Consider the following 19,802-nt stretch of genomic DNA (forward strand, 5'->3'; position numbering starts at 1 on the left):
TACAACATTCATTTATGATAAAAAAACAAACAAACAAAAACCTCAAGAAAATAGGTACGGGGTAATATACCTCAAGATAATAAAGGCTTTATATGAAAAACCCACTACAAACATCATACTCAATGGGGAAAATTGAGAACTTTTTCCCTAAGCTCTGGAACAAGATAAGGATCTCTACTCTCACCACTTTTATTCAACATGGTACTGAAAATCCTAGCCACAGAAATCAGACAACAAAAAGAAATAAAAGGCATCTAAATGGGTAGGGAAGAAGCAAAACTTTCACTATTTGCAGGTGATATAACACTATATTTGGAACCTGAGACTCCACCAAAAAACCACAGCTGATGAATGAATTCAGTAAAGTCGCAGTTTACAAAATCAGTGTACAGAAATCTGTTGCATTTCTATACACTAATAATGAAGCAGAAGAAAGAGAAATTAAGAAAACAATCCCACTTATAATTACACCAAAAATAATAAGATACTTAGGAATAAACTTAACCAAAGAAATGAAAGAGCTATACTGTGAATGTTATAAAACATTAACAAAAGAAACTGAAGATGACACAAACACATGGAAAGATATTGCATGCTCATGAAATGGAAGTAAAAGTGTGGTTAAAATATCTATACTACTCAAAGCAATCTACAGATTTAATGCAACCCCTACCAATGTATCAACAGCATTTTTCAAAGAACTAGAACAAACAATCCTAAAATTTGTGTGGGACTACAAAAGATCCCAAATAGCCAAAGTGATTTTGAAAAAGAACAAAGTTAGAGGTATCACAATCCCAGATATGAAGATATGCTACAAAGCAGTAGTAATCAAAATAGTATGGTACTGACAGAAAAATACACATAGATTAATGGAAAAGAATAGAAAGCCCAGAAATAAGCCAACAATTATATGGTCAATTAATCTTTAACAAAGGAGGTAAGCATATGCAATAGTAAAAAAAACAGTCTCTCCAACAAACGGTGTTGGGAAAACTGGATAGCTACATGTAAAAGAATGAAACCTACCACTTTCTTACACCATACAGAAAAATAAACTCAAAATGGATTAAGGATCTAAATGTGAAACCATAAAAATCCTAGAAGGGAGCACAGTCAGTAATTTCTTTGACATTGGCTGTAGCAATATTTTTCTAGATATATCTCCTGAGGCAAGAGAAACAAAAGCAAAAATAAACTATTGGGACTACATCAAAATAAAAAGCCTCTGCTCAGCAAAGGAAACAATCAACAAAACCAAAAGGCAACCTACTGAATGGGAGAAGATACTTGCAAGCCACATATCCAATAAAGGGTTAGTATCCAAAATACATAAAGAACTTTTACAACTCAACACCAAAAAAACCAAAGAATCCAATTACAAAATGGGCAGAAGGCATGAGCAGGTATTAATCCAAAGAAGACATACAGATGACCGAAGACACATGAAAAGATGCCTAACATTACTCATTATCATGAAAATGCAAATCAAAGCCACAATGCAATATCACCTCACACCTGTCAGATTGGCTAAAGTCATCAATACAAGAACAACAGGTGTTGGGGAGGAGGTGGAAAAAAAGGCACCTTCGTGCACTGTTGGTAGGAATGCAACTGGTGCAGCCACTGTGCAAGACAGTATGGAGGTTCCTCAAAAAGTTAAAAATAGAACTACCCTTCCATCCAGTAATCATACTACTGGGTATTTACCCAAAGAATACAAAAACATTAATTAAAAGAGATAAATGCACACCTATGTTTATAGCAGCATTATTTACAATAGCCAAGAGATGGAAGCAGCCTAACTGACCATCAATATATAAATGGATAAAGAAGTGGTATAGATACACAATGGAATATTATTCAGCCATAAAAAGAATGAAATCTTGCCATTTGCGAGGACATAGATGGAGCTAGAGAGTATAATGCTAAGGAAATAAGTCAGAGAAAGACAAATACCATATGCTTTCCCTCATATGTGGAATTTAAGAAAAAAAATAAGAAAAGGAAAAAAAGAGAGAAACCAAGAAACAGACTCTTAATTATAAAGAACAAACTGATGATTACCAGAGGGGAGGAGGGTGGGGGGGTGGGATTAATTGATGGGATTAACGAGTGTATTTCCATGATGAGCACAGAGTAATGTTTAGAACTGTTGAATCACTATATTGTACACCTGAAACTAATATAATACTGTATGTAACTATACTGGAATTAAAATAAAAATAGTAAAATAAATTAAAACTACATAGTATTACCATAATAATCACGCTGGCACATGGTTCTCAAAAAAATAAAGATCAACAATAATGCCCTTCCTAAATCATTACGATGATGTAATATTTTTCCTCCAGATTAGCTGGTAGAAAATTTTATCTATGTTACAATCATGTATTACATAAAATGCAAATTGAGTACGTTTTTATTTAAGGAACTACAGATGTTACAGTCAGTTACAAAGTTATTGTCAGAGAAACTTTATTAATTTGAATACTTTGTGTTGCTTGTATAAATGGCAATCAACTGCACAGGCATTCTCATAAATTGCTCCAATCCTGGTGGAAAAGGCTAGAAAAAAACCATCTTCTGAGATCAAATCTAGTAAGTCAACACATTCTAATAGCAACAACTATGGTTATAATAACTACAATTTATTGATTCCTTGCCATGAGGGGCTCTAGGGTATGCACTTCATGCCCTTTATTAGGCTTAATCCTTCCAATGACCTTGTATAAAATGCACTGGCATCTCTCTTTCACAGACAAGGAAACAGACGGGGGTGGAAAGATTCTGTCCAAGGTCACCAGCCTGTAAATATCAGAACAAGAATTCACATCAAGCTTCTCTGACCCCACTGCCCATGAGCTTGAGTGCGAGGCTGCATGCTAAGATTAGCCTTCTGTAAGAGCGTGACTACTGTCAAAGTAAGCCAGGAGATAAAACCATTTGTCAATATGTTGTTAATAGTGACTTGGGAAATCCGTGCAAAAACCTGAAAGACCAGGGTGTAAACTCAGGTAGACATGATAGGACTAAACTGGGCAGATATATAACTGCATTTTAATTCCTCTGGCATGACTAAGCGGTGTACTTGATACCTAATAAGTGGGGGAGTTGACTGGAAAGTTCTTGTTTATTCAATACTATCCGAGGTAAAGATATACTTCAAATATACAAATAATTCTAGCCCAGGATGAATGAAGTCTCACAAATCATATGATTCTACTCTGATGTCTTCATCATCAAACCATTGTCTGATTCCTGACTTGGACCCCCTTTCATAAGCATATGGTCTACACACACATATTCATATATTAGAGTGTGCATAGTCTTTTGTTTAATTACATGATCACGTAGAACACTGTGGAGGGGATTCCAGTTATATCTATGGCTGTACAAGAAACCACCCCAAATGTTAGTGGCTTACACACTTTTCAAAAATTTATTTTACTTAGAAAGCTGCAATTTAAGCACTGTTTGGTGGAATTTGTTTATCTCTGCTCCCTTGTCAACAGCTGGGGAGACTCAGAAGCTGGAATGGGCTGAAGTCCCTCTTGTTCACACAAATGGCGGTTGAAGACGAGAGGGCTAACCTGCTGGGTGCTGGAACACTTGGGTTCCCTAGTCACCTCTCCTTGTTCCTGTGTGACCTCTCCTTTTGCTCTCTCATCATTATGGCCTTATGGAATCCAGCCAATTTTCTCTGTTGACCGAGGGCTCCTAGCATCCATGTCTCAGAAGAGAGAAAGACAGACAGATGCGGTCTTGCCTTTTGTGACCCAGCCTCAGAACACAGTGTCACTTCTACTGGTTTCTATCCTTCAGGAACAGATCACCATGGCTGACCCAGGTCTTAGGGGAGGAGAATTATCACCCAATGTGTGATGAGGGGAGTGTCAAAGAATCCTCAGACGGTTTAGAAACAACCACACAGGATGCATAGCTTATTGATTTGGGGCAACGCCCAGATAGTTGGGCACCGCCAAGGAGGAGAGGAGGTAAGAAAGGTAAGAAAGAGGGAGGGAGAGAGAGAAGGGAGAGGAGCAGAAGGGAAAAGGAAAAGAAACATCTGTGGGGGTAGATGTGAATATTGTGCAGTTGGAGAAGTTGTCTCTACAGTATAAATCAACCAACTAATGTGGTTCATACATTTTGTGTGTTGTTTTAGCTTATGACTTGGTCTCTTCAAGATTTGAGCTGCAAGATGTAGTCCCTAAACCTGCAAACGGAAAACCTGTTTTCGGACAGACCCATGGCAATTCTCATCAGCTGGAGGTCTTTCTCCTTGACACGTCTTTAGCAGCAAAGCAACATCTGATGGAGAGAGTGATTAATTTTCATTTATTCAGCTAGCCCTAATTACTTCCTCTCCCCTTCCCCCCCTTTTTCTAATAGAGATTGGCTTTCACCATGATGGAGGGGTTTGGTTGTTACTCTGTGTAGCTTTGTTTTCTCTCTTGGAGAGCTACCTGTGATAGCTGACAGAATCTGTGAGAGGTACCCAGTTGTGGTGGTTAGAAAGAAAATAGGGGAAGGACTCAGACTAAATCCTACTTCTCCATATGAGGTCAGTCCACGATTTCTAAAGAGCCATGTTTTCAACAGTGTGTAATGATGAGTATTGGTGGATTATAAACCCTAACTTAGAATAGTCACAACTTGGTAGTGTCCTAACTAATCCCCTGGTCTGGATAATCTTTCTATTATTTGCTGTCTCAAGATCTGATTGTCACAGCATTCATCTAGTCTCATCACCATGATGGATGGATCCTGTTCTATACTGGCCACTTCTTTATAACACTTCTATTAACTGCATATTCTTTAGGAGTAAATAAAAGCCATCCCTAAGAAGCACGTCTAGGCTCAGCTCCAATAAAATGTACTTCTGTACTTCTACTGTTGTGGTTTTATTCTTATAGAATCCTATGCCGTAACTGCTGACCTGCAATGAACCCTACTATGCATTCTTCTCCGTTTATATTTGCTTTAGTCTATATGAGATAAACATTTCCTCATTGAAGCATGTGACTGAACCACAGTCCTTAGCGGTGAGTGCATTTAAAACATTTCATCGTCCAATCAAGAAAATGTCCAAATTTAAATGCATGCCTTACAATAACTAATACCACTTGCTATTAAGTACTAAATTAGAATGGATTCTCTAAAGGGTCTTCAGATATTGGGCACTGTGCTAAGTGATAGGATTTTTAATTGCCCTTAACATAAAGTCACTTAATGAGATTTATAATTCTTGTGAACATCAATGTAGGTTTTAATGAAATGTTAGAAGCACATGGAGAATTGGTTCTTTGCTTGATTGAAATAGTTCATTTTTATAAGACTGGTAAAGGATGAATAAATTAGATAACTCTAAGAAAAAATGACAGCTCTGTGATCCAGGAAAATATAGGCATTTCTGAATAAGATATGAAAATCCACGGATATTGACAGTTATGTGATCTCAACAGAATATCTTTTATTTCTGAAAACAAGGATGCTTTATTGAGTCCTGAATTCCTACAAACACTCAGTGAAATTTCAACAGTGATGTACAATCTTTGCTTCACAAATGGAGACTGGAAGTGAACAGGAGTTAATTAACATGCACATAAAAACAGAAGGATATGCTTCTGAACCCAGTCCACTCCTCAAACTGTTCAGCATAAAGTTCCAGTCAGCTTGATTACCCTTAGGAAAAAATGGCTTCTCAGACTCAAAATTTATTTCACGTAGTAACCTATTTTCTGCCCCTCTAATATTTTCAAAAGTTAATGGCAAAAAAAAAAAAAGTCTCTGGTTTTCCCGTGAGTCTGACAAAATTGAAGTGGAGGAAGAGAAGGGAAGGGACACCCTTTATATTGGATCATCCACTTCTGGCAATTACAGATAACAGAGAGTTGCCGATAAAGCTAGAATTTCAATCAACCACTAAACAGACTCCCACTGAGGAACATACTGGAGAAACGTGAACAGATAAGACAGAAGACAACCATATGGCTGCTCTTAATGACCCAATAAATACAAGAAAAGTGTGGTGCTTCTAATCGGTTCCAAACTAAAATCCCATTTGTATGTTGTGTTTCTAGTTTTAAGGAAGGCAAAATGCCAATTCTCATTTACCTTTATTCACTCGTTCCCAGGGATTCAAGGACAATAAACAAATTGTATAAAAACTATTTTTTTGTTTTTGTTCCCTTCAAGATTTTTTTTTCTTTATTCCTTACTCCACAGAGCATGCCAACCAGCTCGACTGCTATTTCAGCCTTCAAAATATTGAAACTTCAACATGGTAAGGTTACTTCTATCTTAGTCCTCGACATGGGAACCACAGACAAAACAACACACACCCCCACAGGAAACTGCACTGCCTCTTGTTTCTCAGTCACCACTAAATTCCAGATGCTTGTCGAAGGCTCCTCCCTCAGCAAGACTCTTGCAAGAGGGTCCTGGTGCACATTTATCCTCTGCCCCTAGGAGTTCACTGGCTCCGCCTGCAGATTCCAGCTCCAGTTTGCCTTCCCCAAGCAAGGCTGCCCTGACTCATGGATTCCGCCCTCTTCCTTGTCCTCATGGCACCCTGTGCTTTTCTTTTTCATCTTCCCTTATGACCAGTGCCAGGTCGTCAGGGCTGGGAGGAGCTCCACGGAAGCAGACAACGGCGGTTTTGCACACACAGGAGAGCCGAGCATACTGTCTGGTAGCTAATAGTCAGTCATGGGATGAATGGCCCTCAATTTTCTATTCCTTTATTCCTGTCATTTTCTCTACCTCACAAAACTCTCAACCTTGCCAACATCACTCTGTGAAAAGTCCACCACCCCTCCCTCAGGTGGCACCTCCCCCAGGTTTTCTTTGGTCATCTATGTGGAGGAAATTTCTCTTTTCTGAACTTTCACAAGCATTTTTGGTGCTTGTTTCATGGCATTCATACACTGATTTGTCTTATTTCCTCTGTTTATTCATCAAGTGAATAAACTTTTTTTTTTAAGTGAAGTCTTTTTAGAGTCTTTCCTATCCATTTTTTAAAAAGATTTTACTTATTTATTTGACAGAGAGAGAGACAGCCAGCGAGAGAGGGAACACAAGCAGGGGGAGTGGGAGAGGGATAAGCAGGCTCCCAGCGGAGAAGCCTGATGTGGGGCTCGATCCCAGAACTCTGGGATCACGCCCTGAGCCGAAGGCAGACGCTTAACGACTGAGCCACCCAGGCGCCCCTTTCCTATCCATCTTTAACAATATTTAGTTCATAGTAAAAATCTCCATGTGTCTGCACTTCTGACTCCACCCTGAAAATTTTCCAAACTGTGAGAGCAGCCAATGGAATATTCACTTTTCTATTCCTAGTGCCTGGTAGAAGACAGGTTCAGTAAGTTTTTAAAATTTTTTTCTGTTGAATCCGAATTGCAGTCATTTCTGTAAGGTCTTATCTCTGCAACTAGATTCCCAGCTCCTAAAGGCCAGTCTTTATTTTCTGCACAGTGACTAACACAACAAATAAGTACCTATTATAAAAATGACTATATTTCTTTCAATAGAAAAACACACATTTTAAAAATTATATTTTGCTTTCCTATCTTTAAACATAAAAGCACTCTCTTTATCTCATAAAAACACTCACGTTTATTTTCGTGAATTCTGAGGATTAAGGGGACAATAATTATTACTCACTTTAAGAAATTCAGACCTGAGGATCCCAAACTATGTTTGTTTTCCAAGAAATATTAGTGGAAATAAACGTTTCCACTAGCGCATGGGATTCTTCTGTTTTGATTTCATCTCCATGTTTATATTTTCCATCCTAAACCTCAAGTTTGGGAAACTGACTTTTAGGTTTGTTTTTGTTTTTTTCATTATATATCTTAAAAACTAAATTTTATCATGGCCCTTGATAACTTTTTGAGTGCTAGCTTGACCTGAGTAAGAGAGATGATGGTTTCTTAATGACCTCCATCACAGCATGATGAAGTGTGGGTCTCCGAGAGCCATCAATCACCTGCCTGAGGATCAAGAGGGCTATTTCCCAGTCGAGAAGCAGTCCTCATTCTCTTGCCCTATCACTCACACATCTTCCTTCTATTCTTCTCACTCCATTAGCTGCCTGTGTATCTGCACGGAGGTGATCACAGAGTGACCTCTAGTCCCTAATCTCTGCTATTTCTGGTTAGGCCTCATCTACCATCCCAGTTGAAAAGTTGGATGATGTTTACAGTGGTATTTATTTAATCTTTCTTTGCTCCAGTTCTCAGAATTTCATTTATAAATCTATTTGAAATTATCTTATTACACCTATCGGTATCTTTCCTGGCAGATCGATATACCTTCTCCCCAGTCTAAAACCTAGTGGTCTAGAAATGCACCTTTTTCTGATTAATCATGATAAATTTCTCTGTTTCTTTTTTGTCTCGGGCCCCTGTCTAAAGCCATAACACAACCTTCAATGAAGCCTCTTACTAACATATCTGGCTTTAGAATCGTTCTATGGAAAGATGAAAAATTAAGTAACTTTTGAAGCCTCTGGAGATAGTAAGCAGATTTTAAATTGCTCATCCTACGCAGTATAGTGATAAGAGGCATGATTTTCTTCTTTTGTATACAAAATGAGATACAAATTATAACACAGAGAATCACAGGTCCTCAAGTGAAAAAAAAAAAAAAAAGACAATTCACACAGAACAGGAGTTTCCTGGAATTGAGGAGGCAAGGAATTATTTCAATATTTAAAAATATATGTTATAGAAACTGGACATTTGCTTGAACAAAGACATCATCAACTAAACCAAGGTCATATGTGTGGGAACTTGGTGTGGATACTGGTTATCTCGTGTATATAGGGGTTCCGATACACATGCACTAATTTCTGGTACCTGGTTTTATTTCCTTGAAGATTTGTTTCATGGAACAGCATACAAGAGTCTTTTTCAATTACATGGAGATGGCTGTTGATATAATTTTCCACTAAGTTATCAAAGAGCCCAGACAAAAGGGGGGTTATAGCACAGAAAAACAGTTCAACTGAATTGACTCTTGGCTTCTAAGCCTCCCAAGTACCCCTAGGTTCTTAAAAACTACCTCAATTTCTTTAGTGCTCTTAAAAACTGACACTTCTTTTCATAATAGACTAATTTATTTTTACATATAAACATTTAAAATTTTTCATTTAAATTTGCAAAATCTTCACTAACTCATAAAAATATCTATCTTCTAATTTCTACCTTAATTTTTAAAAATGACACTTTTTGTTCTCAAGTGCTAAAAACATAGTTTAGAAGTGAACTGTCCTTGAGTCTGAATAGTTGATCGGTTTTTGAAAAATGCTCTAAGTTTCTAGTTTGTCACCCAAATTGCATGTCAGACAACAAAGACCACTTTGTCACGCTTAGATACCATTCAATCATAATCGGAGTTTGACTTCAAAGCTTTCACAATTCAATTTTATTTAGAATTAAGAAAACATGACTGCTGAGAACAGTGGAAGGACAGGGAGACCATTTCTCTTTGACCAAACATCAGAGCAGAATGAGTGGGGACCGTATGCCCTCACCTCTTTTCCTTCTGCTTTTATTCTCCTCCCTCCACACTTAAGTGCTCAGCTGCCCTCTGGGACAGAAGCCACAAGGGCTGGAGTTGTTTACGTATTTGGAAATGTCTGTGGTTACTGTGTTGTGAGGATGGGCTTAGCCACAGAAGGTTGTGGAGCCTGCAGCAACTTTTACATCTTGCATAAAACACTATCTTTTGTGACTATCTCAGGGATACCTGGTCAACCTGAGGTCTTTTCTTAAAAACAAAACAGAGCCAACTTTTCCTTATTATAAGATACTGGAAAAAATAAGAACATATAGGCTACACCAGGAAATCATCCTGAGACATCTTGAGTCTCATTTTGTGAGATTCTAATCAAGTCTAAAACAACAATAGAAACAACTAAAAGAAACACAGATCCCTTTGAGGAGAGTGATTGATTCAACTAAAACATTAATTAGAAACTTTTTGGACATAAACTACTATGCAAATGCTCTCTCTATAAAAATTGTTCAGTATTAGGTGACTCTTATTTACTATTCATTTCATTTTAGTCAACATCTCCCCAGAAGATGAAATCAGAGATCCAGACTCTGAATATTAACTTTTAGTTAAACTGATGTTCCAGTTGACATATACTGAGCTCAACTGGGGGAAAATATAAGAAATAAATCGCATGTTAGATAAGATGGAGTTCTCCATTAATTACATCAAGTTTAATAATTACGCTACTTATTATAGTTTAGGGGATAGTTTTTAGTATCTAATACCATTCAAGCTATTTTAAGAGGTCTTTCTCAACTGTTTCTGATAAATACCAAAAGTTCCATGTAAAAGAGTTTAACACCTATCGAAGTCAAATAATTTTAAACATAAAATACAGTATTTTACATGGAATTTCAGGTAAGCATTACGAGTCAAAAATATAAAATATAACGTATTTGTAGGCTGTTAAGTAGTAAAACAACACTCCTTAACAAGAACAGAAATACTAACCTCGATCCATTTATTACTTTGAAGATTGCTATGAACTGAATGTTTGTGTTCCCCCCAAACTGATATATGAAAGCCTAATCCCCATTGTGATGGTATTTGGAGGTGGGTTCTTTAGCAGGTGACTAGAGTATAAGAGGAGAGAGCTCATGAGTGGAATTAGAACTTTTACAAAAGATATCCCAGAACTATTCCTTGTCCCCTCCACCATGTGATGGTATCTGTGAATCAGGAAGTGGGCCCTTGATCTTGAACTTCCTAGCCTCCAGAACTGTGAGAAATAAATGTTTGGTTTTTTATAAGCCACCCTGTTTATGGTATTTTTGTTATAGTAGCCTGAACAAACTAAGATAAAGCCATAATTTAATTTTTTTCCTTATCATCTAAGGAACTATCCCCTTCTCCTAAACCCTGCTGTCCAATTACAAGGTGTGAGGGAAAAGGCAACACTCTCACAGTTGGCTTAGAAACCCTTCATTACCACAAAAGCACTACAAAGTCAGAGCTTTCCACAGGGGAGTGTTTGATGAACAGGGAATACTCGCTTTAAGGTTATAATTTGGAACTCAGAAATAACACCCAGAGAACAGGACTTCTTCAGGGTATGCCTTAGCCTACATGTGTGCAACTAAGTCAGTCACATAACCCCAGTGTATGGACAAACGCAAATGCCTTTGTTGTTTAAGGTATCATACATAAAACATAAAAAATATTTACAAAGAAAATTTAAAGTCTTACGCCATATCCAAAGTTGATTTAATTTCACTAATGGAGAAAATCCTGAGTTTTTTGTCCCTCTTTAAATCGGAAGCATATATACCCCCTGAGCTGACTAGAATTCTTTTTATAAAAAGGTAAGATGCCTTTCAGAACTAATGCTCCTTCCTTAGATAACAGTGATTAGTGTAAAACTGAATTAGGTACAGATTTCTCTATCTAAAGTGTAGTTAGGGTCAAGTTTATATTTGTACTTTTAAAAACCAAGGTCAGATTTCACTGCTATTTACAATGATCTAGTCAGATTATCTTTAAGTGTATAAATATTAATTATGAATACATTAGGGACTTGCTCTTTTGAATTTTAAGTATATGGCTATTTTTCTCAAGTGACAGAAACTTAACTTTTTATGAGACTATAATATATAGTGTATAAAATACTGTCAAAAACTTAAAATACCCTGCAAATTTAAATATGACAAACTACTTTAAAATGCCTATATTCTCACCTCCTTAAGAAATAAACACCACACACAATGCTTTAGAAAGCACAGAAGTTAATGTTAATATTTAGCTGCATTGAGAAAATGTAATTCACACACACACACACACATACACACAATGTTTTAAGATAAGAAAGAGAAATAATGAATTAAATTTCTCACACTGAGAGCTCTGCCAGCCACTGGTTACAAAAAAGCACGCGTGCCTTCAATTCCTTTATTTTGTGTTCACTAAAAATGAGAGAAAATAGTTGGATATGACAATTTATTTTTCTACCTTTTAAAAAATATGTTTAAATAATTTTATTCTCTCTTCTTTTATAAAATAAGCACTGATGGTCCTAAATACTTCCTTTAAATTCTAATTTAACAACATCCCCAAAAATTTGATATGTGGTTTATTTTCATTGTTGTTTGGTTTCATTTCCATTAGGATTTTTACTAAGTTAATTTAATTTCCATGTTTCAGAGACTTTTATGATTATGCTTCTGTAAGTGTCATTTAATGCCTTAATGCCCCCAAACATGATCAGTTGTTGAAATGTTCTACATATGCTTAAAAAAAAGGGGGGCATCTCCCGGTGTTGGGTGCCATGTTCATGATGTAATGCTGGTCACTGGTTGTACTGATTTGCCACATACATCCTGATTACGCTGCTGAAGCTCCCAGCCCCTCAGAGGTTAATGTTACTATCTCCTGCCCTCATGCCAGATTTAACCATATACTTGATTAATCCTGACAATTTGTCCTTAATATATGTTGGGTTTGATCATGTTTCTAAGATCATACAATTTTTAAATTGCTATATCTTTCTGAGTTATTGGACCTTTTAACAAATCTATTTTTACTAATGCTTTTTAAAAAATCTTTAATACTGTACAACTACCATGCAGTGCCCATCCACATCACCACACTGAGCCATGCGCCTTCCACCAGCATCATATGCAGGGCCCAGCCTCATGCCACAGGCCATCATGGCACACAGCCCCCAGCCACCACAGCACTTTGCAAGATCTGGTATAGGATAAGTGGTCCAACACAAATTTTGCTAATATTGCCTCCCTGCTCCCAAGTTCCCAGGTGGGCTCATGCCCTTGAGACTGGCCTGGCTGGCTCCCACCCAACACCACAGAAAGCAAGATCAGGAACGGGCTGTTCCTCAATGGGCTGTTCCACGACAGGCACACAGTCCGTTCAGGTGAGTGCACTAAAAGGAAAAGTAACTCACATAACCACAGGGCATAACAACACACATAGAATGCTCCCCTGAAGTGCCAGGTTCCGGTGAACAGGGGACACTGCACTGCTGGGCACTCTAGGACCTCTTCATAAAGTCACTACTTTCAAGATCAGAAGATATAGCTGACTTTCTTAACACAGAGAAACAGACACAGAGAGGTAGACAAAACGAGGAGACAGAAATTTATCTCAAATGAAAGAACAGGACAAGGCCATGGCCAGAGATCTAAGCAAAAGAGATATAAGGGACCTGCCTGATAGAGAATTTAAAGCAATGATCGTAAGGATACTCACTGGACTTGAGAAAAGAGTGGAAGACATGAGGGAGGCCCTTAACAAAGTGATAAGGAATAACAGCAAAGATAAAGGGTTCGATAAACAACATGAAAACACACTTGATGGAGTAAACAGCAGGGTACAAGAAGCAGAGAAATGAATTAGTGACACAGAAGATAGAGTAATGGAAAGTTAATTAGCTGAGCAAAAGAGAGAAAAAAAGAATTATGCAAAACAAGAATAGACTTAGGGAACCCAGGGTCTCTATCAAATGTAAGACATTTGTATTGTAGGAGTTCCAGAAGAAGAAGAGAGAGAAAAGGAGACAGAAAATTTATTTGAAGAAATAACAGCTGAAAACTTCCCCAATCTGGGGAAGGGAACAGCTATCCTGACCCAGAAGGCACAGAGAATTCCCATTAAAATTAACAAAAGCAGACCCACACCAAGACATAGTAATTAAAATGGCAAAATATAGTAATAAGAAAAAAAATTCAAAACCAACGAAACAAAAAAAGACAGTAACCTACAAAGGAAAACCCATAAGGCCAGCAGGAGATTTTTCAACAGAAACTTTGCAAGCCTGAAGGTAGTAACATGATATATTCAAAGTGTTGAAAGGGAAAAATAAGTAGCCAAGAATACTCTATCCAGGAAGACTATCATTCAGAATAAAATGAACTTGCGGGACTTCATCAAGATAAAAAGCTTCTGCACAGCCAAGGAAACAGTCAAAAAAAACTAAGAGGCAGCCCACGGAATGGGAGAAGATATTTGCAAATAACACTACAGATAAAAGACAGGTATCCAAGATCTACAAAGAACTTCTCAAACTCAATACACAAGAAACAAATAATGAAATCAATAAATGGGCAGAAGATATGAACAGACACTTTTCCAATGAAGACATACAAATGGCTAACAGACACATGAAAAAATGTTCAAAATCATTAGCCATCAGGGAAATTCAAATCAAAACCACATTGAGATAACCACCTTACACCAGTTAGAATGACAAAAATTGACAAGGCAAGAAACAGCAAATGTTGGAGAGGAGTTGGAGAAAGGAGATCCCTCTTACACTGTTGGTGGTAATGCAAGTTGGAAGAGCCACTTTAGAAAACAGTGTGGAGGTCCCTTAAAAAGTTAAAAATTGAGCTACCCTATGATCCAGCCATTGCACTACTGGGTATTTACCCCAAAGCTACAGACGTAGTGAAGAGAAGGGCCATATTCACCCCAGTGTTCATAGCAGCATTGTCCACAATAGCTAAATCGTGGAAGGAGCCAAGATGCCCTTCAAGAGATGAATGGATTAAGAAGATGTGGTCCATATATACAATGGAATATTACTCAGCCATCAGAAAGAATGATTACCCAACATTTGCAGCAACATGGATGGGACTGGAGGAGATTATTCTAAGTGAAATAAGTCAAGCAGAGAAAGACAATTATCATATGGTTTCACTCATTTATGGAACATAAGAAATAGCAGGGAGATCCATAGGAGAAGGAAGGGAAGAATGAAGGGGGAGTAAACAGAAGGGGGAATGAACCACAAGAGACTATGGACTCTGGGAAACAAACCGAGTGCTTCAGAGGGGAGGGGGGTGGGAGATTGGGATAGGCCAGTGATGTGTATTGAGGAGGGCACATATTGCATGGAGCACTGGGTGTTATATGCAAATAATGAATCATGGAACACTACATCAAAAACTAAGGATGTACTGTATGGTGACTAACATAACATAATAAAAATTATTATACAAAAAAGATAATATAAAAGATCTTCTTATTAAAAAAAAAAAAAGAATAGGATGAGAATAGGATGAGAGTTTCCCAGACAAACAAAAACTAAAGGAGTTCATGATCACTAAACCAGCCTTACAAGAAAAATCAAACCACTAATAAATATGCAAAGAATAAAGAGAAAGAAATCCAAATATATCACTAAAGAAGATCAGCAAAACATGAAAGACAAGAGAGAATCAAAGAAAATCTTCAGAAACAACCACAAAACAAGGAATAAAATGGCAATAAATACATATCTATAATGATTACTTTGAATGTAAATGGACTAAACTCTCCAATCAAAGACATAAGGAGACAGGATGGATAAACAAGAGCCATCTACATGCTGTCTACAAGAGACTCATTTTAGACCTAAAGACACCTTCAGTTAGAAAGTGAGGGGATGGAGAAACATTTATCATGCAAATGGATGTCAAAAGAAAGCCGGAGTAGCAATACTTACCTTGGACAAACAGACTTTAAAACAAAGACTGTAATAAGAGACAGAGGACATTATTATTATATAATAATAAATATCATATAATTTATTTAATAAATTTAATAAATATAATATATTTATTACATAATAAAAAATATGTATTATTATTATTATATAATAATAAAGGGGATAATCCAACAAGAAGATATAACAATTATAAATAATTATATACCCAACACAGGAGTACCCAAGTACATAAAGCAGTTAATAACAAACATAAAGGAATTAATCAATAATAACAAAATAGTAGCTGGGGACATTAACATACCACTTACGTCAATGGACAGATCAGTTATACAGAAAATCAACAAGGAAAATATGGTTTTGAATAGAACTGGAACAGATGGGTTTAACAGATATATTTAGAACATCCCATCCTGAAACGGCAGAGTATACATTTTTCTTAAGTGTACACAGAACATCCTTCAGAATAGATCACATATTAGTGCACAAAATCAGACTCAACAAATTCAAGATCAAAGTCATACCATGCATCTTTTCTGATCACAATGCTAGGAAACTAGAAGTCAACCACAAGGAAAAATCTGGAAAGACCACAAATACATGGAGGTTAAATAGCATTCTACTAAACAGTGAATGGGTCAACCAAGAAATAAAGAAAAAACAAATAAAAATACACAGAAACAAATAAAAAAAATTATATAGATAATATATATTATATACATATAATATATATGTAATGGAATACTATTCAGCCACAAAAAATGAAATTCTGACACTTACAAGGATGTGGCTGGAGTTAGAGAGTATAATGCTAAGTGAAATAAGTCAGAGAAAGACAAATACCATATGAATTCACTCATAGGTGGAATTTAAGAAACAAGACCGATGAACAAAGGGGAAGGGAAGGAAAAATAAAATAAGAGGAAAACAGAGAGGGAGACAAACCATAAAAGACTCTTAACTATAGAGAACAAACTGAGGGTTGCTGGAGGGGAGGGGCATTGTGGGTTGGGGTAACTGGGTGATAGGCATTAAGGAGGACACGTGATGTAATGAGCACTGGGCAGCATTATATGCAACTGATGAATCACTGAATTCTACCTGTGAAACTGATAATACACTATATGTTAATTAAATTGAATTTAAATTAAAAAAAAGAAAAAGACTTAATTATAGAGAACAAACTGATGGTCACCAGAGGGGAGGTAGGTGGGAGGATGGGTGAAATAGGTGATGGGGATCAAGAAGTGCACTTGTGATGAGCACTGGATGATTTATGGAACTACTGAATCACTATATGGTACACCTAACAGTAATATTACACTGCATTTAATTAACTGGAATTAACTAAAAACTTAAAAGAAAGAAAAAAACAAATAAAATTTTTAATAATGCTTTTCCCCCTAAAAATCGATTTTATAGGCAATTAAAATGGTTTCAAAAGCTGTCCTGGGAGGGGCGCCTGGGTGGCTCAGTTGGTTAAGCCACTGACTCTTGATGTCTGTATTTTATTTCAATCCCCTAGATGGTTATCCTAGGCAATTCAAATGCAACTTCAGCTTAAAGAGTTTGATGTTGGAAAGCACTAGACTGAGCAGGTCACCGGCCAGATGCTGCTTCCCAGGAGGGTACATGGCAGCTCCCGAGGAGGCCCAAGCTCCAGGCTCCGATGATAGCCATGGAGATGAGATTGGCTGGGACCAATGATCTTTGAGGGTGTGGTTGTGTGCCTCTCCTGGGAGGAGAGGGGCTTCTGGACAAGGGCCCAGGGGGCATGTACGGTGTGTGCACGGGACAACTTTGCACTCTTGGTCCCACTGGGACTTGAGGCCTCCAACCCCACGTGGTTCCACAACAGGGGTGTGCTGAGTAGGCCTGGGTGCTGGCCAGAAAGGACTTGACCTGGCCCAGGCACATGAGACCCAGCCTTGAACCTACAAATTCCAGGGGTTCAGAGAGGCCTTCCAAGTAAAGCAGCCCTTATTTACCACCTGACAATTCACAAGGAGCACAACCCCACAAGGTTGGGAGTGTGAGGTGTCCTCAGAAAATGCTCAGCAGAGAAAAGCCTTCTATGGGTAACTCCAGTGAGGAAACCTTCATTAGAAATACATTTCATATTTGGCACCAGAAAGTTTCAAGCACAGAAAGGTGTCTGAGTGCAGTGAGTAGGAAAGAGCCAAAGCCCCCACCTCCTTCTGGAAGTCCACACTGCAGAAAGGCATTGGAGTGGGAAAGCCTCCTTCTGGAGCTCCTGTGTCACTTGTCATCAGAAAGGTCACATGCTGGTAGGGGTTTATGTTGTGCGGCCAATGGGGGATGCTTCTGGCAGAAGATACACACTTGGTGGTTAACAGCAGAGAGGATCTTTGGCCCTGGGAGGGGGGAACTCACTCAGCACGTGTCCTTGCTCTAAAGAAATGCATTCCCACGTGAGAGCAGCCTTAGGAGAACAGCCTTTGGGAGGAAGCCTTCGGTCATAATTCAACTCCGTGCACCAGCATAGCAGTGCAGAGAGACCACGAGAGCCATTTGTGTGCAAGCCTTCGAGGGCTGTGCTGCATTCCCTGTCTTCCCCGGGCACAGCTGTCTGACCCCCCAGCCACAGCAGAAGCCACCCCTCCTCTCCATCCTGGCTGTGCTGGCATGTATAGCAGCCACCCGTGTCATCCAAGAAGGCAGCCCCTATGTCTCCCTGTCTGTTACTGGGTTAGGCACAGAACTCAACCAGGTGGTCAAGGGAACCGGAGGGGCATCTGCTGGCAGCTTCTGGGCAAGGTTCCATGTTTCATGGATTTCTTTTTTCTTTTTCCTTCTTTCTTTTTTTAAGTCTGTAGTTGATGGCTGTGATGATTTCAATTGGCTTGTGAATCACCTGATTCTGGACCCACTTCCTCAGGATGCCCCACACCATGTGATCACAAGTCACATTTTGACATGGGCGTCCTGTTGGGGTGGGTTGCAAAGAGAAATGGACGGCTGCCCGCTGCAGGGGGGTGGTCCTCAGGGCCAGCAGCGCACACCTCAACACCATGGAGTGGGCTCATTTGCATCACTCCTTGGAGGGTCCCTGAAACACACTGAAGGGCTCTGTGGACAGACCTTCTTGTCTGGATTCAGAATTAATTCTAAGTCCAGACCTCACCCTGGGCTGGGGATGATGTCTGCAATCCTAGAGTGGTCAGGGAGGGTGGGTAGGGGCTTCCTCCCTCCTGGGGAGTGTGAATTTGCCAGGATCTGGTCCATCATGAGACCTTGGGCGGCCAGGAGAGCAGAGCACAAGGGTGAGGAACACCGACCAGGAGGTCAGAGTGAGCCAGGGGCCAGCACAGACCGCCTCGCCGGGAAGCCAGCACCTTCCTTTCCAGCGGACCCCACAAGGGTATCCCGTTTTATGGGTACTAGCTCTATGTAGGATTCTGTGGTTTCATTTGCCACCTCGACGAAGCCATAAGCTCAGCTGCAGCCTCCTGTGGACACCAGCCCACCTGAGGCTCCAGCCCCCAGTGATCAGTCGTTGCCGCCACACTTCACCTGACAGTGTCCCCTCCGGGGTCCAGCTTTCTCCTAGTATTGACATATATACTTTTCCTTATTATGTTGTTGGCACAGCCATTCTTTTAAAAATACATGTTTGTAATTTAATGCAGTATTTTTATACGGTGTGTACTGAAAACTTTTTGAAGTGTATCGGCTCACTCTGCTGTCAGAGAGAGAGCTGCAATATAACTTCATTTACACTGAATTCCATGTACTGATATCTAAGGTGAGAATATGCAATGAGCAAAAGAAAGGATTCTCAATCCCACTCAACACAGTTTCCCCCTTTGACTGATTTGAAGCTAAATCCTTAAAGATGCAAGAGTGTCTACTCTGCTGTGACTGAATCCTGCCAATTAATAGCAAGGTCCAGGAGAGGCAGTCGGACTGTCAAGAATTGAGGTAGGTTTTCAAAGGATCTCACATTACTGTAAAGATGATACAGAGACCACAGTGTTACACATAACAGACGATGCACGCGTGTGTAGATGGGTGAATGGATCAATGGACGGAGATATAATTATTAGGACATGTAACTGTAATTAAGAGATATGGCGCGCTGTAACACACACATACTGAGCTTGCATGCATACATGTGTATGTAATCGTACTGAAGAACTCTGCCCCGTAAATATATACACTTTCCTTTCATCTCAGTAGCAAACTTACAAGACTGTATGATGCCTCGATATATGTGTCATTATTTCTCTTCAGGATTTGCATTAATAAAAATCTGTTTATGGTCCTCGCCCTTGCT

At 38.7% G+C, this 19,802-nt stretch overlaps 1 protein-coding gene across 3 annotated transcripts in view; it reads right to left on the reverse strand.

The window, feature by feature from the left end:
- The window catches only part of PRKN (parkin RBR E3 ubiquitin protein ligase), a 1,256,589-nt gene that overhangs the window by 617,685 nt on the left and 619,102 nt on the right, over positions 1-19,802 (reverse strand). The window lies entirely within an intron of this gene.

The sequence above is a fragment of the Ursus americanus genome, chromosome 11 (assembly GCF_024610735.1).
Source record: "Ursus americanus isolate L20-20 chromosome 11, mUrsAme1.1.p, whole genome shotgun sequence".
Classification (NCBI taxonomy): Eukaryota; Metazoa; Chordata; class Mammalia; order Carnivora; family Ursidae; genus Ursus; species Ursus americanus.